Raw genomic sequence first — 22,342 nt, 5'->3', positions numbered from 1 at the left:
TCCTTCTGGGGTGCTGGTGGGATAGGATTTGCTGTCCCTGCCTTTCCTCTGTTTCTTTAAATCCACCTGCCTCTCTTTATGTTGGAGGCATGCATTGATTGTTGAGCGATAACCTCGGTCTCCTCCTGGCAGGATCCAAATTCTATCCCAAACTGTCTTCGTTTCCCTTGGAAATGCCAGGCCAGTATGTTGATGTTCTTGATTGTTGGCAGGAGGCGTTACGGACACTACAACTGTCTCACTATAAGGTATATCATATATGTTAGTGTTTGAAATGTGTATATGTGAGTGCCTCTCGGGCACTCAAGGAAGAAGGAAGCTTCAGTAAAGTGGGAATTGATAGCAGAAGCATAATATGCTTTCAGTCCTTTTTTAACCCTTACTAATAACTTCCCTCACAAAATTTCACAGAAACATAAAATTCCAGGGTGTACAATTGCTGAATGAGAAATCTGAAGATTTTGAGTGAAGTTTGTGGAAAAGTTCTGTCACTTTCACCTGTATACAGTTGTAAGGCTTTGTATTAATTATATTTAAAGACTCTTCTATACACTTTTAGTGTGGTACCCTTTTTGGAATATAAAGGATATAATGAAGGAAAGACTGACAAGATGTGGAGGAAAAAATGTAGAGGTAGCTTTTCTACCCAAACTGACTCAGTTATAAAAGCTGTAGGCCAGCATATGTTTTAGAATTTCATACTGGTTTACTATTTTATAATGCCACTGCAAGTCTTTTACTTAAATAAAATTTTTATATTTGGCTTATTTTAAAATGCAACAGAAAGTTTTATTTCTGGTCTGGAATTATATCTGTATGTAAATACAACTTTTGTGCAGTAAGGAACAAGTAACAAATCAGTGAAAATCTCTCTCTTGCCATATATTTTCTATGTTTTGATCACTTTATTTGCTAGCCCTGATGATCTTTAATCTCCAAGATCTACAATCATGCAACTGCTTCCTTGTTTAATAACACTTACACTTGAATTTTTCTAAGGATAAAAAAGCCTTTTTATACAGCTGTATGCTTTCATGAAGAATTAATGACTTGATAAACATTAGACTGTTATTGTTTATGCAAATGCAGTCAGCTTCCTGAAAAGAAGGCCAGGTTGCATAGTGCGTGTGTGATTTAGTGCAAGAAAAAGAAAATATTTCTTTTTGTAGGAAAACAAAGAGTGGGATCTATGGCATAAACACCAGTAATTTCATACAAAGAAAAATTCTCCTCTCTTAAAGAGAACTCCCTGCTACCTAATCACAGTTCTCTTTTTCTCTTGGTAAGGAATGGCAAAGAACCAAGTCCGAGCAGTTGAGTGCGCTTTTCTGTAGCTGTTCATGGGTCTCTTAATAGAATGTAATTTGTTAATTGATTAAAGATGCTGAAATAACAGTAAAAGCTAAAAGAAATGGTAATGCTTTGGCTAGTAAAGCTACTTTTGTCTTCCAAGACTATGCCTGATAGTCTCCATTTGCTTTGCGTGGAGAGCTCGAGAAGGCAAGGAGGAAGTTTTAGCCATGAGGTAGTAAAGCACCTAATGTGCATCCTTTTGTTGATTGCCTTTGGAAGAGCAGATAACAGAGCCTTTTCTTCCTTAGAGTTCAGGAGATGATTCTGAAATCCACGTTTTCAGAATCTTCTTTATGAAAGACTATGCCTGATAGTCTCCATTTGCTTTGCGTGGAGAGCTCGAGAAGGCAAGGAGGAAGTTTTAGCCATGAGGTAGTAAAGCACCTAATGTGCATCCTTTTGTTGATTGCCTTTGGAAGAGCAGATAACAGAGCCTTTTCTTCCTTAGAGTTCAGGAGATGATTCTGAAATCCACGTTTTCAGAATCTTCTTTGAGTAGTCATGCTAGAAACAAGTGTAATGATGACAGCAAAGGATTGCAAATGTATTCCTAATCTTAAGGTTATATTTGTGAAAGCCTCTACCAGGCCCCCGGTTTTTGGTCTAGGTTTAGTTTATGTGGGCTGCTAATTGGGGGCATGGTTTGCAGAGTTCTGTGCCCCCAAAATTACTATCTGTCAACAGGATCCAAATGTTGCCATTTTAGCTCTAAATGCTTAACTTTTGGGTAACATATGTGTACATCTTAACCTTTTGCACCCAAAAGTTAACACATATCTAAATAAGGGCTGGCTCCAGGTTGCTTAGGGTGTATTGCCCTGAGAACAGAATTTTGCCTGAAGTTCAAAATCTGTCAGTTTTTCCTGGCCCTGCAAAACCAGGGAAGAGCTGCTAGCTGGGGGGCAGGTGAAGCAATGGGAATGTAGGGGTGGGTGCCTTTGGCATCCCTCAGCCTGGGTCACTGCTGCAAAATCTCCCAGGACAGCAGCAGGCGGGTGAAGGTGGAAGCAGGCACAGGGCAACACCGTCAGCAGCATCTTTGCTGCTTATCACATAGCTGGGGAACTTGCTCAATCTCGACACCCCAGAGCAACCAGGAAAGATGGTGCCAGAGGGACATTTTCTGTTGTTGTTGTGACTTCGCCACCCCCTGGAAGCCACTGTCTGCTTTGTGGCTAGAGCTGGCCATAGCTGGTGTTAGGAGATGCTGCCATCTCAGTCTAGGATTTGCACAGTTTTTATAGAGCCAGCGTTGTGGTTATGCTAGCTTTACAGTGATAATTATCCTATAATAAACTAACTGATGCTAGAATCATTTAGTAATTGTAGTAATTAATGGGCCTAACTGGAGTGGATAATTCTGTTGTAGGTTATAGGAGTGGAATATGTTGGCCTGCAGTCTTGTTCAGGCAAAACTATTTTGACTTTGTCCTAGAACAGGTTGTCAGGAGTTGACACTGAAATATAACACAAAGCCCAAGACAACTGAAAGATTTCTGATTACTTCAGTGGTCAGTGGATCCTGCTGAAGAGATCCATGTCTACTTCCACTGAAGCCAATGACAGAATTCCCATTGCACAGGAGAAAGCCAGAGTGGGCCTCCAGCAGGCATAATGTGTAAGCAATAGACACATTAATTTACAGTCACGGTTTTTTTATTTGACTATGTGAGACTACAACTTCCTCTTCAGACAATACTGCTTATTGTTGCTGCCTTGTTCACTTCCGCTTTGAAAATAAACAACATAAGAAACAGCTTGAGATATCAAATATACATAGAAATGATGTTTCCAGAGAAAGCAGCCTGAAGTCTTGATTATGGAGAATGTCAAGCAGCAGTGTGGTTGAAAAGAAAAGTCAAGCTTATGATTTTGAGAGGGGAGTGGTGCCAGGGCATGTGATTTTTTTTTTTTTTTTTTTTTCCATAGTTATGGTTGGCAATGTTGATAACTGGCATATGTACAGACTTTTACAGAAGCTTTTATGTCAGAGTGCAGGATTGAGCTCCATGTTAAACTTTTGACTCAATTGAATACTAATAAATATCTTCACAGGTAGGAATTGGTGTGGGGGAATATACAGTTTTATATATGGCCATGGCCATTATGATTTAAAAAATCAGAGTACAACAGTTTGCAGTAACCAGTTACAGAGGGAAATTGTGGAGTCTTTTCTGCTTGCCGTATTGAATTACCTGTAGTGTTTTGTAGTGTAGGCCCTGTTCAGGTCTTCTTACCCAGAATAATATTTTACTGAAATTAAATATTCTGTAGTTGATGTATGTCTAACAATAAATAATCAGCAACAGCCTGAAGTATTTGCTGAGGTATAGCTGTGAAATGTCAACAAGATGTTATAAGCACACTTGCCAGAAATTATGCATGAGGAGTGTCTTAAATCCCTACTTCGAAGATAGGATCTGATTTAAAAAACAAGCACAAACAAAAAAAAGCCCTACTTGTCACATCTTAACTTTTACTTTTGTTTTCTCTGTGCTTTTTAGTTTCTCACATATGCTTCGTGAATAGTATTAGGTTGGGGCTGTGCTTCCATTGTATCAAAGCTGGACACCTAAAATGCTTCCTACTGGTCTGTGTTTCATAAACTCAGCATATTTATGGCTGAAATCCACCGCTTTTTTTTGCTGAGGTGCCAGAAACCATCCAGTCACAGCAGGACTAAGTTTAGCACTGGCTAATTTTCCTGGCTTCCTGGCCACTCACTAATTTACTCTGGGTATGAACTCTGTGCTAAAGCCCATACTGACATATTTCTGCAGCTCTCTTTGATCATGCTGGATTAAACTAGTGCTATGATAGCCTGCCCTGCATTGATACCATTGTAAGGACATAAACATAAGAGTAGCTATACAGTTTCGGACTGAAGGTTCACCTTGTCCAGTTACTGTCTGCAGCAATGACTAGAAGTGGATGCCTAAAGAATTTATAAATAGGGCAAGTAGGTAGGAATACTTCGTCAAAATGCTCTTGATAGCTTTTCAATAGTTTGCAGCTCAGAGACTTTCAAAGCAGAGATGGCTTCTATTCTTTAGTAACCTTTTGGGGCTTCTCTTTCATTAACTTGTGCAGTCTCCCCTCAAATTTACATAAACTTTAGTATCTGCAACATGGTTTGTCAGGAATTTACCTGTACCATAGTTTAACTAGAAATTGTGTGACATATCCATAACCTCTTTGTCTTTGTTTAGAACCTACCGCTTCTTAGCTTCATTTAACAGCCCTTAATTCTTGTACTGTGTGAGCCTTTTCCATTGCTATTGTACCCTTTTTGAGTGTGTGTGTACATGCATGTGTGTGTAAAATATCACATGGAAATTTAAGATGTGGTTGCATCAGGTTGCACTGTAGCATATTGGCATTCTTTTTCCTCTATTCCTGTCTAATAACACCTAATGTTCAGTTTGTTTCAATTTGCTGAGTAGGAAATCAAAGGATGCAGTTAGGACTCTTCCATTGCAGACTGCAGCATTTGGGGAGCAATACCATCCTTGGTTTGTGCAAAGTTGCTGAAGTACTGGCAGCAGTCAGGCCACTCTGGCATTGTAGCCGTGAATGCTGACTGCAGAGTTGCTTCAGCTAGAGGCTTTCTGGTGCTCTGCTGCTTTATTTACCACTGGCTCTGGCATCCCTGTGCCAGCCTGCAGTCCACAGTGTAGACATACTCTAATCGTATCCTAGTCGCAGTACTGAGTCCCTATTCAGTTTCTGCTAGCTTTTTTTGTTTTCCCCCCTCTTTGTTATTGGCAGGAGACTTCATTCCTGATTTGACACAGAACACTCAGCAACTTATAATAAAGCTACTGTGGAAAAATAAGTCCCACCTACATGTGCTACTCGTGGAAGCCATCACACTCTGGACTGTCAGGGACATTTTGGGCCCTCAAGAGTCTAACACATGACTAACATTTCTTTAAATGGAACAAATGTCTCTGGGTATGAAGTCAATCCATGCCTAATATTACTTCATACATTTTTGAGACGCTCACCTATGATTTATTTGCATATTAATTATAGTTCTCATCAATTAATTATGTTCAAATGCATTCTATACATCCAAGTGCTGGGTTTTATCTTCCTGTTCGAGTACACCCTATTGGCAAATGGCAGCACTGGAAAGCAATGAAATTAAATGGAACACAAACGCAACTTAATTTGCCTAGGCATTATTTAGTCTCTTGATAGATGGTGGCCAGTGCCTTTTCGCTTTCCTGTTCAGGAGGAAAACTATGGTTAATATTTTAAATGATAGTACAAAAAATGAAAGACTTAATTGCTGAGTGAAAGCATCTGAAGTTCTGCCTGGTAGTAGCTGGAATGATGTAATGTGAGAAAGGACAGCTTGTGGTTAAGCACAGTTCAAATAAGCTTGAGCAAATTGTTTTTTATTTTTTTAATGTCTGAAAGTGAGGGAGACTGTTATTCTGGTTGTAAATTGTGGGAGAAAGCCAAGAAACCTATTGCTGGCGTCAAAACCAATTGTATGTGTTATTGCGGCCACTCTATTGGCAAAATAAATATATATACATATATAATGGAGAACACGATTGTGAGTCTCAGCATCAGGAGAGCTATGTCGAGAACTCCTCAGCACAACTTTGTTTTATTCAGTGCCTTTGTGTTACTGTTTGTGACAATTTCTCACTAGTCTGGCTCCATTTTATTTTTTTTACATGCCTACCATTTTGAATCTAGCTGTAATGAATGTGAAAAGTATCCAATAATCAATAACCAAATAGCAATTCTGTGCTTCTCATGAAAGTTACTGTGATCAAAATGTCCACGGGCCACTTTCTTTTTTGCATTCACAGGGTTTAATCCTGACTAATTCCCTCAAATCTGTTGAGGCATCTGAGTGCAGAAGTTGATCCTCGGGCATAGTTTTTTCGTTTCTTGTTTTCTAATGGTTGTTGATTTGAATGGCAATGGAGATGGGCTCAGAAGGGCAGGTTCCACCTGCACATGTGAAGCTGCACTGCAGTCCTTCAGAGTAATCACTTTTATAACTTTGCAAATCTGATAAAAAGAAGAGATGGGTTGAGTCCTATATCAATCTTGCTTTTTCATTTTTAATTCCAGAATGAATGTGTAAATGCAAAATTAAGAAAGCAGAAGAATGCTCCCTCTATGTTGCAATTACTAGTTCATACCAGGCTAAGCGTTGGATATATAAAAATAACCAGGTAGTATCCAAGGATTTCTGGAAACTGTTTGAATTTCTCACTCCAGAAATATTTCCTGTGAGCAGTTCAGCCAGGGAAATTCTGATTATTGGTGAGATGCTCCTAACCCCCCAGGAGTATTTCTATATGCTGATTGGCTCCAAAATTACTGATCTGATGGGATGGTCTGGATTGTTTTTCTGCTACTGGATGCCATTTGTATAATATCCCCTGATGAGTTGTTTCATGTTGTGCTGCATAGAAGGGTTACAGCAAATACTGGGATGCAAAGTGTAGTGAAATGGAAGATATTTTTGCAATGTCTACATAACACATATTTGACTGTGTGCCCTTCCCAAAGCTCAGCTGGCTGTATGGGCTTGAGAAAGGAAAGCTATGGGGGAAATAAAAATCAACAAAAATGTTATATATTGGGTGAAGAACAGTGAGTAACTGACTTACCTGGCATATCACAACACTGAATATTTTGAATGTCATCTGAATTAGTCTTCTAGTCTTGGGTATTATGAAATCTGAAGGTGTTTGTTTCTACAATATCAGAAGCACAGAGGTCAGCTTGAGTACACATCAACTTGAATGTGTAGTGAGAGGTATAATATGAGCTAAGCACTTTTATATGCAAATTGCTAAGGATGAGCTCCCTTTGTCACGCTGTGTTCCAGGTGCAGTTCAGGTTGGCAGGATGTCTCCCTGGGTGGCTGTGAGACTGTGGTTGAGATTTGTGTCTTCATTTTGTTCCCTTTAGGCTTGGGAAAGGGCATGGTATAGCAATAGAGGGGCCACAGATACTTTAGGTCTGATTAGGGAAGGATTTTTCTAGTGCTAGCAGTGCGAAATGACTGTTTAAACATTCATAGGACAGCTTCATAGGAGACATTGGAGCATTCACCTGAAAGATGTAGATTCAAATCTATTCAGGCAGTAGAGGTTGTTCCACAGATGGGTTCAAGACTCTGACTAATGTACAACACCATGAAAAAGATGGGAGAGTAACAATATTACTGGCAACATGGCCAGATTTTTCCAAAAACTTGCTGAAAAATAAATTCTCAAAAATCTGTCCCAATATGTATCTGATGTCTCTGAGACTAACTTCTATTGGAATTGAGTATTGAATTTAGTTTGCAACACTTAAACGCCCTATTAAGTAAATGTATGAAAATCAAATCTTAAAAAAGAAAAAAATCTTCAAATGCCCACAAGCCCCCTCTCCTTCCTTTGCTGTGTGTTTTGGTTGAACTGTGACAAAGGGGGTCTCTGAAAGGTGGATATCTATAAGGGAACAGAATAAATATTAGCTTCCCTTTCTACTTTGTTTTGAGAGCTGGAAGGAATTGCCTTCCAAACTGCCGCAGATAAACATGGTAGAGATGACTGTTCCTCAGGGATTCAATGTAATGCAGAATATATGCAAACAGGTATTGCATAACATACTGTTGTGGATGGGCTGGTTTTGCAGTTGGGGATTTTATGCCTTGCTAAGTGATGGAAGATGCCAACAGTTCTCAGAGACTGCTGCAGTATTCATACAAGGTGCTTTTCCAAATTGGCCGCTGCACTAGACTGGCAGACAGAAGACTAACAAAGATTTTTTTAAATATAGAGAGAGCTTCTATAATTGAAACTTTTCCCCAGTCCACATGCAGCCACTATATCACGGTAGCCTCTATGTAGGTCATTAAAAAAAGAAGTTGTATATACAAATGATTTTTAATAAAACCTTTGTTGGCTCAAAGACATGGTGCCAAAACAGTTGCTGCAGATGTATTAGGTGACTGAAGCTGTAGTTCACTTACAGTATTATGTCCCTTGATTTCTCTGTGTGGCCTTGGAAACAAGCCCGCTCCATTTAAAGGGGAGCCCTTGCTTATTTCTTAACTTATTTGGTTTCTATATATTCACTCAAATCTATTATGAGAGGGAAGGATTGAAAGTAACGTAGACACTTAACGAAATGAAATATAACATGGAATTTACTGATTAGGCCCCTGTAATTACAGTTTATGCAGGAAGAAGCACTCCCAGGAGATTCCTGCAGATAAGCAGCAGGAATGATGGTGCCTTTCTACTGCGCTGCTGAAATGTGGCTTTTTCCAGATGCTTCTAGGTTTCAGATAAAGAATCCAGAGGCTGCTCGTGCCGTCTCCACTGCCTGCTGCAGGGCAGCTCCAAGGGGCACCTATCATCTAGCCTGTGTATTACAATTATTTCCATTGCCGCAGTTCCCATGGCTCACCCCCTTAGGCGACGGCCCTGTTCTCGTGGTAGGTAACAAGCATCCATTTGAGATTTACCAAGGGACTCCTTGGTGCCATGACTTACATGGAGTTGGTCTTGGTTTTTACCACTCTGATGGAAGAATGACACAGGTCAATTTAAAACAGGTGAATCAATGCACATGTGCAGACCAGCTAATGTACTACTTTCATAGAAAATTACTGCACTTGGATTGTCCATTTCTCTCTAAGTGTGCATGACTGGTGAAAACTCTCTCAAAAAAAAAATCATTATTTTATGACTCATCACTACCGCATTCTGTATTGGGTAGCAGCATAAGTAAATTGGATTTAAAATCATAAGATTTAAAAAGAAAGATGGAAGTCTTTTTACTTGCTTTCTGGTCTTTGAGACTTTATGATACACTGGGGTCTGGAGATCACTAATTCTCCGGCCCTGAGAGTTAGACTTTCTTTAAAAGCATAAGAAATAAAGAAAAAATCAATTTTGATTTCCATGCAGTCATACTGCTGGAAAAACTCAGGCAGTTAAAAATAAATAAATAAAAAATACACTATGAGACTTGGGGATAGAATTGGCACGATTGTCTGTACTGAATATTTGTTTCAGTATGAAAAGCCCACATCTACTGTCTGTAAAATGCGGGAATTTCACAGACTTAGATACATTTAAAAGGAAATCGACTGTATCATCCCAGTAGTCTGTTTCTTCACAAGCATATGTCTGTTAGCAGGGATGACACTTGCCCTGTGCAGAAGGCCAGCAGACAGCATATGTACCACTTACAGCTCTTTTGAAGTCTGAGCTGGGCATCCGTGGAATTCAAGAGGTGGCTCGTTCTCGGAGTATCCTTTGCACAAGACTGCATCTCACTTCTGTCTCCTCGCAGATAGCCTAATGTGTCTGTGGGGAAATGGTAAAATTTTTTGATTGAGGTACTGGTATCTGAATATGCTCCCATTAAAAAAAAAAAAAAGCACCTTGAAATAAAATGTCTTATAAGCTGACCATGGAAAGAAGGCGTTTGCATTCAGAGATAAGGAGATATTCAGAGCTTTCCCCAGACAGCAGCCTGTGTGTAGCTGCTCAGCCCTTGGACTGTGTATTAATAAAGGTGAGGCTTGAAAAAACCACCCTGGCCAAGTTTACTGCCCAAGAAGCATGATGTATCAATTGCACCTGGAGAAAGTCTTTAATAATTTTTTCTGTCTTTATTACTAAAATTAAAATCTCTTTGTGTGAAATTGGAGGCTAAAATGAAATCAGAGGTGAATGTTGCTTTGTGTTAATTTTTCCGTCGGTACATCTGCTGTGAAGTTAATGGGGACTTACACTGTAACAGACACCTGCCTGCCAGTGGAGCAGGGGCTTCTCTGTGTAACCCTTTTCACAGGGAGGAAGAGAGGAGGGAAATGGACAATCCAAAGTCATTGTAGCTTCACGTAAGGCTTTAGAAAATGGAGCAAAGGGGATGGCTGTCTTGATGATTTTTTTAAATTTCTTTAATTAAATTGCTGTGAGGTAATCTGTTGTGATAAATCACATTTTGCTATTTGGTGTGCAAAGGATGCTAAGGACCCAAAAGTGGGAAAGGTAAGAGTATTCCAGAATCTTTTTTCCTTGTGCTCGTTCTCTAATTTAGATTATTTTTTTTTCTGACAAAGTTGTGACATCTGAAATATAAAAAGAGTAATTTGGTTTGGGTGCATTATCCTGTTAATCTTTCCCTGGATAATAATTCTCTCCAAGGATCCTTTTTCCCCATCATTTTTTGGAGACTTGTCTCTTAATTTGACAGACAGGCAACTCTAGCATTACATTGGCCATGTTATGGCTGGCTGCTAAATCTCTTCCCCCCCATCTCTTACCTAGTGAGCATTTGTCTTTTCTTCTATCAAAGTGGTTACACTTTTGCTGTGGCTCTGCAAGGAAAGAGTAAATTTGTGAACTGATCTTCCTCTGAACCAAAGGCGAGACAGACTGGGCTTATTTCAGTTCGAATGACCTGGCATATTTGGGGCAGTGGGCTTTAGCTTTTCACCTGTAAGTGCTGTTTGTTTCGCAGTAGCATGCATGAGCTGGAAGCCTTGTCTGAAATCAGTGCTCATGCAGCAGTAATTAGGCCATCCAGCTGTCCTCGGTTTTCTTTTTTTTTTTTGCCTTCCCCCTCCCTCCAGGAAATTGAGAATTCACTCTTGCAATGGCTAGAACTCTCAAGCTTGTGTTTGTCACTTTAGTTAACAGTCTATTTAGTTATTTGTAAGATCAATGCAGTGTTTTGTTCAAATTTCTGGGCTAATAAAGTCAGTCAGTGTATTTAGCCACATGCTTGTGCTAAGCCTTGAAGCTGGAGTAGGAGCATGTAACTTTGTGTCTTAGCTCCTTTCTTCCTGATGTTCGCAGCAGCTTTTCTGATGAGGAAGGAAAGTATTGGCATACAGAGCTTTTGTGTTGCTGCTAATGCCTGTATCTGTCCAGGTGTTGCAGGCAAAGTAAGAATTAAAAAAAAAATCTGTACTGAGCATGACTAGCATGTTCAGCTTCTGTTAAGAGTGAGTTTTCAGTTGCCTGAAAGGAGGGATGAATTTAAAAGAGGTTCTAAAGGAAGTTTCTGGTGATGTAGGAGATGTTAATATAATCTGTCCATCTTTATGAACATCTTTATACATCCATTTAACTAAGCTAGATCCATTCCCCTGAATAAAGACAGATTGCACCGATACTAGTGGATCTGGGTAAGAGAAGCGTGGAAAAGGGAGAAAGGCTACTGTGATAGGTGCCTGAGGTGTAATGTGTGAGGAAGTGTGCGGCTCTTCTGACATCAACCTGTTCCCACCTTCTCACCTGTTTGGATTCCCCGCATGTGCTAATGGGAGTGGAATCAGCAACAGTTAGGCTGATTTGTGCCTTAGTCTGAAAAAGGTAGATTTGTGGCAGCAGTCAGTGAGGGAACCTTGCTTGCAACTGCTGTGCCGCATTGGAAATGAAGAAGGTTTTTCTTTATGGTGTCCCCACTCTTCCAGAATCAGACAATGGAGAGGAAATTGTTGTGGCTGAGAAGAGACCGGCACTCCTGCTTGCTGCTTAATTAAACTTTGCTGCATACCCACGCTATGAACTAAAACAGAAGTTTTGAACTCGTGGCACTTCAGTTTTTTTTTTTCTTGAGGAATGTAGACACGGAAAGTTATGTCATTCGGTGCATAGGTACATGGCACCTCAGCTGCAGGGCAGCCCTGTCTATATCTAAGTTGCTGTTTTCTGTTCTGGGAAGTTTCTATTCTGTTTCATTTGTCTCTTTTTTTTCTTTTTGTGCAGTTTTGTTCCTGGTATTTCTCTTCTGATATTTCTGGGCAATACCAGGCTGGCACAGCAGTACCCTGGTTCTATTCAGTGCTTTTAAGCACAAATATTTAAGTCATTAACAAATGCAATTTTTAGGCGTCTCTTTTTAATGACTCAAATGGGATTCTGTTTAACATCATTGCTGAAACGTAACATCAGTCTGCAGCATTGCATTTTGCAATATTCATACAGCAGAACAGAAATCTATTTGCTTTTGTAGTGGTTCCTGCTCCTGTTGTTTGCTGCCAGAAATAAATCAACAGTCTGCCTTGGTCCATCTGTTGCTCACTCCCTGAGTATCATATGCCGTGTACCTGATGGCCTTTTCTCTTAAACTATCAGTCCAAAGTATTTGTTCTTCAGTGCTAATCACACCTTCATCATGGTTTACTCTTGGCTTTTTTATTAAATTACTGCAGTTAATTCTACTGCTGTGGTTGAGGCTTTCACCTACTGCTCAGTTTAGTAAAGATTCAAGGGAGGTGAGGTAACTTACAGTGAGATGAAGTGATACCATTAGATGTGGTATTTCAAACTTCTTAAAATCATCCCTAGTGTGACTTACAATCAAAACCCAATGCCACTCTTTCTTTTTGTTTGCTCACAGAAATTCATTATAGAACAGGAGAATCTTATTTACCAATTAGAATTAAATTTTGGCAACTTTTAAGTGATTTTTTGAGGGAATTCAAAAGCTGAATAAAGAACTCTAAAGGAAAGACATCTGTGGAATCCACATGTATAATTGAAGGACAAGTTAAGGAATCTTCCATGAAAATGCAATTAAAATTTAAGTAGAAGAATCCTTCAAAAATATAATGAAAATTTTAAGTGCATTGAAACAGTTTTATGGAAGAAAACCAAAAGAAGTATTTTGCATTTCAAAAGCCAATGAGATGAAAATTCTCTTTATAACAGCCAAGAGAGCTATAAGATAGGACTCCCAATACCATGCATGTCATGCTATTAGAATGAAAACCTTGCTGAGCACACATTGATCAAGTCATTTTAACACACCTGCAATAAATTACTGTCTGAATATTACCAGACTACAGGTGGAGAGAGTGTGAAGTTAACTCTGAAATACACAGTCCAGTGAACCAAAATCCTTGGTGTTCCTGTGGGTGAAAAGCTATTAGACATGAACGCTGCAGCAGCACTGTCTATCCACTAAAATTTGATGTTATTCCTGGAAGGGGAGGTATTGGATTAGATCTAAATGCCAACAAACCAGCTATTTTGGCACTCTGATTTAATTCCTGGAAGTACTGAGTTTTGGAAGTGATACTTGCAAGAATCTTTCTCATACCCATGCTTTCTTCCCCGTTCTGGTGGCAGTGCTACAGTAGGTGAAAACTATCTCCTATGCAATTCCCAGTAGTATCAGCTCTGGGGAATGAGGGATGAATCCCAGTTCAAACACTTGATTCCAGTGAAATGGGTGGGGATTTGTCTGGGGTTTGGATGTGTCTCTAGCTGTTAGTGTCTACGCTAACAGCTGTAGTTTCTAGCTACATACAGTGTCTACAGTTCATCAGTCAGACCCTTCATTGATTTCTCTAGGTTATCCCAGAAACTAAACTGTATTCAAATTGGAAAATGTCATTCTAGGCTTTGAAGGTCCCTCCTTCAAGTCCTCCCTTTGGGTTTGGCTACAGTGCTGCTGACCCGTGAGTGCCAGTGAGTGTCCATATGTGTAACACGCTCCCCAGCTCACTTGCTTTGTATGCTGTGGACAGCTAGCAGCAGTTCTAGGACTGCCCGTCTGGCCATGGTTTGATTACATGGTAGGCTCAGATACGTGCCATGGGCTCATATGTACATGTATATGTATATACATACAGCTCCCTGTATGCCTGCCCAGCATGGACAATCCCAGTCTGGCTCTGGGGGCAAGGAAGCTGGACCTGTTGTGGCTGCTTGTGAAATTTTTCCCTTGTTCCTCAAGGGACAGTTTTGGCTTTTGCTTCCTTAGAATTCTGCATCCTGCTGCCAGGTGTCCCGACTGCCCTTTCTGCTTGGGTTGCAAGTTTTCCCTTTCCTTCTAAAAAGGAAATTTTTTTTCCAAATTTTTATTTGGAAATTCCTTAAAAGGTAATGCTTTGTCAGCTAGGCCTTTTGATTTTCTTTGACAGGCTGCTGTCTAGGATACTAGCAGGCGTATATTGTATGACTTCAGATCTTCATCTGTGGGTTAATCTAAAAGCTTAAACGAGAAGCTTGAGTCAAGAGCCTCAATGCGTTAGGGTATTTCTGTAATGAATGGATAAAAGAACTGCCTCTGAAGAATTGCCTTTAAGCCGCCCAGCCTGTGTCACTAGAGAAGGTTTTCCCTTGACTGTTTAGGGTGACTAGATTGCTGACTTGGGTGCCTTAGTTCAGTGTATAGCATCTCTGTAAAGACCTTCAGAGGCAGTAAAATGTGGAGTCATGGTGAATGTAGGTCATCTACCAGAGCAGGCAGTAAATTGGAAAGCCTACCAAAGCATTGAGAAGGGAGTGTGGTGTGCATGCTAGGAAACCTGTTAGGACTAGAAAAAGGGATTTTTCTGCTGGGAAACGCAACATTCTGTCAGGTATTTGAAAGATAAGGATATTTCTAGTGGGTGGGCAGCTATGATTCAGATGGTATCCCATAGGGAAATGTGTTTTGTCTCGGGTCTTCCAGCAACAAAATTTAAGCTCTTTGCTAGCAACAATAACTAAGGAAAGGAATAATGTTTAGGCTTATTCTGATTTGTCAAAAAGCATGTTTGGTGAACTGTGCCTGCCAGTGACCCCTTGTTCAGGGGTCTGGAATCTGGCTGCACTGCTCGCCCTCTGTGTCTGACACTGTGGCCATGGAAGGGAGATATTTAATTGTACGTGGGATTTTTTAAAATCTGGCACCGAATGGCTTTGAAATGTTGCCAATAATGACATTCCTAAACAATATTCTCACTGCTTCAGAGAAAAGAAGTACCGGAGTGCCAGCAGACACCTTTCTTCTCATTTCTTTGTGACTGGCAGAAGCTGTTTTAATTAGGTGGAATGTAGTCAGAAATTGCAGTGTGCTGCATCTAAAATGCTTTTTGACCTGAATAACGTTCTGTTGATAAACAACAAAACATCATCTGTATATGGAGTTGCCTGTGGCACTTCAGGTAGCCATAATCCTGCTTCTGTTGGCATCTGTTGTGCATGTCCCAGCTCCTGGCACTTCTCTCTGGGGGTGGTGCTTTGGTAGCACTGCCTTAGTAGTTTTTTGTCTTTTCAGTGACTAGCTCTCCAGGCACAGAGGAGCAGGTGCAAGCAGGCTTTTTGTACCTAATACAGAGGGAGGGTCTGTTGTGCAAGGAAGTTTCTTGTATGCTCCCCTGCTCGGTCCCACCATCACAGTTGGTATGGCCTATTCTGTCCTAGAAGCTCTAAACCACAGAAAAATCCTTTCTATGTTATTCCACTAGCGTTTCCAAAGTCGTGCCCATCAGTTTTATGGAATTACAGTTTTAGTTTCATGCTGAGTGATTCTTCTTTGCTTAATAATGTGTTCATTAGAAAAATCCAGTGTTGGTTCATATGAAATTATCCTTAGATTATTCTAATCCAGGATGTGGTTTCAGTTGAAGAAAAGTGCGTTGGAACTGGAGTGCCTATCACAGAGCCAGCGAGAATGGTGTGAGGTACTGCTGACGCGTCCTTCCATCCTTATAATTTGTAGACTCCTGGATGCAATACTGGTGTGTGATATAGGATACCTGGGCTCAGATTGCTTCTGTGCTTGCTTGAGCATGGGAACGTGAACTTGGATTTTCTGTGACAACTGTGATTACTCCAACCACTGGCAAATTGCTGTTTGGTGAATTTAGTTCTTTAGCTTTTATTAAAAAATCCCCTAACTGCTGCCCCTGCTTCCTCCCTTCCCTCCCCCCCCTGCCCCAACACAACAAACAAAAAACCTCAAAGCCCAACCCAAGTAAGAAAACAATAATTTTGGCTGTAGGAAAAGGGGAAGGGGTTTCTTGACCTGAAACAAATTTTTTTATCTTGCATAACATTTAAGATAAAGTCAATTTTGGGACTGATGTGGAATACTTCTGGTTCCTCATCCAGTGAGCCATGACATTGATTATTCACACATGGGGTTTTTTGTGTGCTGTGTTAGAAAGGCACGCATTTTATGGGAGGTTTTATGTTAACTTTTGGCCTCTAAGAACTGTGGACAAGACTGGAGTCTACCTGATCTCTCTCCCTGGCAGAGGCTAGGAATAATTTCTTCACAGTAAGAAGACACAGGAGAGATAAGTGCTTCTTTTTCACAACCCATCTCTGCTGTGCCTGCCTGTCAGGAGATGTTGGTACAAGTTGATTGAGGTTTGGATGGGGAAGAGACTCCTCTTTCTTTTATGTTTGTGTACAGGAGAGCAGAGAACATCCCTGTACAGATCTGGCAGTTTAGAAGATGTGAATGGCCCCTAGGAACGGTAGCTGTGCATCCATCAAGTTCCCTGGGTAAGAGTAGGGAAGTAGGAGGAAACACTTGAAAAACTTGGCAGTCGCGGCAGTCAGGGGGGAGCTGAGCTTTATTCCTTGAAGAGTATTTAAATTGTTGCCAGAAAACCCTTCCCCCGCCCCGGTAGCCTTACATACCTGGAGAAAAAGTTGTTAATGGTTTAATGTGACTCCAGACTCCCTTTTCTGTCTTTAGAAAGTTGATGTACTGTTTCAAAGCTACTAAAAAAAAAAGTAGTAATTTCTTTAATGTGTACGTTGGATTAATTATATGACTATTTCAGATTTTTTTTGATCTGAGTATAACAGTTTTCCAGAACTAAGTTTGGTCAGGTGGAAAGTCCTATTGCGCATGCAGTTTTCCTTGCTGAATCCCATGATGTGACCTATGTCCTGTTCTACGCACAGAGCAGGCAGGACCTCTGCCTTGTTTTTTATAAACCTTTCTTGTTCGGCTCCTAAGGCTAGCTAGGAAAGTACTTGTTAATATGGTCAGCTGATTCCCATGCCTCCTTACCTCAATCCATTTCCAGCAGCTCTGCAGCAAGCAGGAAACTTTAGCTGTGTATAGCCTTCCTGTCAAGGGGCCACCGAGGGGGGAACGCCAAAGACATTTTCTCTGCTTTCCATGTGAACGCGGGGTCTCTTGCTGAATTCCACAGCAGTCTCGTGTGTTACTCTCCATGAAATCGCTGAATTACAGGTCTGACAAAACAGACTTCCATCTGTGATTCTATGTTGAGAAGCTGGATGATGTACTGGGTACTGTAACATAGGAAAAACACTCACAAAAATAGGCTTACTGATATTTGTTGGGAACATACCAAAGACTGCTTTTTTCGATGTTTGACGCTCAACTTTGCCATTCTAGATGCAGCTTTTATCTGATCCACAGAAGTTTACTGGAACACATTAAGTTGAATGTTCATAATGTTTTTCTCAGTGATCAGCCTTGCTCAATTTTCCATGATACATATAATGGATTTGTATGCAATTCCCATTAATAGTTTTCCAGTTAACATATATTTTTGTTGTGTTTATCTGCACATATTTGGAGAGAGATATGCGTAATTTAAAATTGTTATACTAAGTGAAGTGAGCTTAGTAGACTTTGAAAAAGGGTTAAACATTTATAAGTGTAATAAGATAACCTAGAGCTATGTTAGAAAGGATTAAAACCATAAGAGATATAAATCCCTATGCCTCAGGGGATAATTGATGGAGTTTAAAAAGGAATTTCCCTGATGGGTAAATTAGTCTATAATTGCCCCCATAGGGACTCCCTCCTTAAACATCTGATGCTAGTGTCAGTCAATACCATGCTTGATGGACCTTCAGACTAATTCAGGATGGCAACTCTCATATCATAGTAACTAACACAGTGTTGTGGTGTGTACTGTGTTCCTTTCTGGCAATGTAAAAAATATTTACTGTTTAGCATTAGTATATTATAGTAATACGTTGTATCATATTATGCTTATGTGGTCTATCACAGTATGTCATAAATAGTAAATGTAATTGCTGGTACTATGTAATGGCTCTCGGATTTGCACTTTACAAGTAGGGAATGTCCCCCTCTTACAAACAGTGGAATTAAGCGACTTATTTTGGGCTAAATCTCTTTCTGGTTTTGAGTAGTAGAAAAAGGGTTCTGAGTCCAAACTATCTGTGGAGACCATTAAAAGACAAACCAAGGATAGCATTCCTCTTGTTCCTGCTCTCATACAAAAAATCCATGAGTCAAGCTTCCGTGGGCTTTGTGACAAAGAGCCTCAGGCAGAAAAGCCTGATAAATATGTAGGTAGGCAGGGACTGAAAGCCTCGTTCACCTCTGGGGCATCTTGGATGTGTGGGAGAAGGGGGACCATAGGTCTGGTGCTCCACGGATTAGACCTGAGCCACTTCTCAGGAGACTTGTGTAGCTCCAGAACAGTGAAGGTGGCAGCTGAGTAAAATATTTAGAGAACAGAGACAACAGAAGATGTTTTTTCCTTTGCTTTCAATGATCTAACAAGTCAGCTGCTGGGAGCTCCTTGTGCCGCTTTTATGGAGGGTTGAGAAATGACTGTTGGTGTGAAAAAACGTTATCTTTTGAATATGTGGTATTCTTAATGAGAGTTATGGTACTGGATCAGGGCTACTCAAAAGCAATAAATCCTCAGATTTGCTGTGCATTAAAGACAAACTAATACCACCATTTAAAAAAACCCAAAACAACAAAACATTCCCTGCCTACTTTGTACAGATTCAGTTCCCCAGTCAGTGCGCAGAGTCTTCTCCCACAGAGGGAGTTGAGGAATATTGTAACATCAGTAATGCTTAATCACGAACTTATTTGTACAGTCATCTCAGACTGCTGTAAGGCTCACTGGTGGTTGCTGTCTTGCTGGAGTTTTGACTAATTCTCTTGCTACTTGTGTATTGCCCACCCGGGAGTCAAATTCTCCCCATGGTCTGAGAACCATCTTAAAAGTGAACCTGCAGCAGGCTGTGTGTTAACCCCCTACTTCAGTCTGCAGCGCAGAGGCAATAGAGACCCTGTTTTATAATATTTACTCCCTTTTGTAAATGACTTCAGGTTCATACCTTATAAGATTTTTTTTTTACTTTTAATTTAGCTACTTCTAATTTTTTTAAGGGGTGGAGTTAATTTCCATGTATGTGATCACTGTAGACTTGGCAGTCAACTAGAACTGTGAACTACTACCTTTAATTACAGGCTAGACAGTATTTTGGGCAGCTAGACTGAATATTTTCTTGCCCAGATTCAGCAATGATGTAAAAACTGGCAGTAAAAGACTCGCCCTAGTAAAAGTCTAGGTTGAGACAAATAAGCACAAACACTGCTGCTAGGAATGTTCTGATCTCTCACTGAATAGTTCCTTTCTTTGCTCTGGCGGAGTCATTCAAAAGTGTTTTGAATTCATTCCCCAAAATAAATTAATTATCAAAAGATAAGCACTATACCGGAATTAAAAAATACTTACGGACTAGCCCTAGCCATTGGTTGAACCATGGCAGTGTGCGGTGACAAGACACACACCTCTTGCCCTACTGAGTGAATACCAAATGGGGCGAATGTGAGAATGTTGCTGCCTTGGAAGATGGAGCCCCAGCCAGGTGGTGTAAGAAGCTTGAAGCTAAAAGGAGTCAAAGGGGATGAGGAATAGGCACCTGGGGAGAGGTGAGGAGCTTGGCTGAAGGGTGAAAAGAGCCCTGGAGACAGGGATATGTTGGAACATAATCTTAAGTAATTTCAGGCTTTTTACTATAACCCTACTTATGAAAAAATATATATCTGCCTGTAAAACCCGTGGCTTTTGTGTCCTCTTGTTTTCGGTATTTGTGGTTTCTGTTTCATTTCATATTTACATAATAATGTTTGCTTTTGCATTCACTTAGTAAAAGGTTGTCTTATGGGAATTTTCTAGATGAATGATTCTCTCTTTTTTTCCAATTAACAAGCTGCATGATAGATTTGTACATCAGGTTTTTAGATGAAAATATTATGATCTAACAATCTGTGAAAGTTCTTCTCACAAGTGCATTTTCTCACACACAAATTCATGAAAGTGTGAAATGTGTCACTGACTTTCTGCTACAGACATGAGATATGAAAGCCAGGTTTGATGAAAGGTTTGCAAGGGTTCATGAACTTTGTTTATACTATGAGTTGGCTTGGTCAGACAACGGTCTGCACGGAGATAATCAAGTTGGGTGTTACTGAATGCCGGTTGTACCTGGCTTAGCGTGTAAGATCTACTGAGTGCCATGGGAAAACTCAGTGGTGGTGTCAGGTGAGTTTTGTCTCTGGACATGCATTCTCCTGAATTTAAAATTATGAGCAGGGGAAAAAGCAATCTTGGTCTTGCTCAAAATTGTGGGGCAAACAGCTGGAAGATCGTGCAGGGTCAGTTGAAATGAAGAGAATGGGCATATCTACAGCTAGCCTGGTACCTCCTGGTTTTGCTGTTTCCTCCTGGTTTTGCTGTTTCCATAAATCCTGTCTAAGGTTTTATATAAGAAAGATAAGTTCTTGAAGATGAACTTCAGAATTAATACACCTAGACTGCCTATCTTTTCTTCATACTAATGAGCATTTGGTGTTAGATGTAGGAAGAACACGAAGCTGCACAGCAAACTAGATTGCTTATAACTTCCCTATAAAGCCACAGTCATCTGGTAGCACTGCCAGAGTTACAGACTGCAGCCTACAACCACCTCGTGTCTCCACTTTCCCTGTCCTATGTAAAATTGACGTTGTCCCAGCAAAACTGTAAAAATCAATGTAACATCTGAAATTTGGGTAATGGTTGTAAAAGATGAGTGTTTCGCTACTGGAGAGCGTCCTTAAACTATAATCTTAACAATGTGAGGAAAGAATATGGAGGCTTTTTTCCCCTCTGCCCCCTCTCAAATGCAAGGGTGTCTCATACAGCCTGCAGGTCTAGTAAATGAGAGCAGGTCTCTTTACATAGCTAATCTTGCCCTGGTAAATAATTCAATGCATTAGAATGCAAAAAGGAAATAAACATCTGCTGACAGATGAAAGGAAAGTCACTTTTTTCCTGCAGGGAAAGCAAAGAAACTTTTAACAACTGTCTCTAGGTAAGTTTTCTTGCAAACAAGTGTGTGTTACCCTCCCCCCCCCCCCGGCAAGCAAAGCAAAGAAACTTTTAACAACTGTCTCTAGGTAAGTTTTAAACAAGTGTGTGTTACCCTCCCCCCCCCCCCCCACTATAAAAAAAAAAAAAAAAAATTATAATGTTATTTTTTTTCCCTCCCCCCCCCCCAGTTTAAAAAAAATAAAAAAAGGAGTTAAGGGTTATTGAGCACTGAGTTTTAGCCATTTATCACAGGTGTTTCTGTAATTGTGATTCATGGGGAGCAGTCAGACTGTTCAATGACCATGAGGCTCTGGATTTGTGGAGTGAGGGCCTAGTGTGCTAGTGCTCTGGGTTGCAGCATAAATCATATTGGTTGACTTAGGTATGTTGGTTTTTTCTCCAATGTGTGCTCTGGGCTCACTTTTCATTTTGCCTGTAGTTCTATCTTCCCAGTTTTGCTTTATAGAGACTTGTATTTTAATGCTGGACAACTACTAAATGATTGCATTTCAGAAGCCCTGGGGAAGTTTGGTGCAGGTGTGGTGTCCCTGCCTGTGAGGACTAGAGCTCCTGCAGGAGCCATGTGGCTTGGGAGAAGGGGTGGTGGGGGAAAGGATGGGTGGACTTGTGAATTCTATCTGCCTGGCATGGGATGTATGGATTGTTTTGATTAAGACTGGAAGAATTGACCTGCATTATATTTGAGATCTGTTTGTTTCTCAGGCTACCGCGCTCATCTCCTTCCTGTCAGCCTGACTGACCATTTCATCTGCAAGATCCACTTTTGAATTTTCCTGGCCTTACTGTTCTCTCCAAACTTCTGTTGCTATGGAAGAGCACAGGGATTGGTCTGGTTGTCCAGAAATAAAAAGCAAAATTTCACACAGATTCCGTTGGTAAAACAGGATCAGACTTTACCATTCTAACTTTTGACTTAAGTTTTTAATGTCTTTAAGAAGTAAATACAGGTAGCTATACCAGCATGTTTGTGGCAACAGAAAGTTGAAAATACACTAAATAATTTAGCCTATCTGGTGGCTTTCACAGCTTGCATTTATATGATTCCTTAGGCTGCACTCGTATTTTTAATAGATATGAAAAGTATAT

This window comes from Aptenodytes forsteri, unplaced genomic scaffold (assembly GCF_000699145.1).
Source record: "Aptenodytes forsteri isolate BGI_AS27 unplaced genomic scaffold, ASM69914v1 Scaffold184, whole genome shotgun sequence".
Lineage (NCBI taxonomy): Eukaryota > Metazoa > Chordata > Aves > Sphenisciformes > Spheniscidae > Aptenodytes > Aptenodytes forsteri.
Note: the sequence above shows the minus strand (reverse complement) of the source record.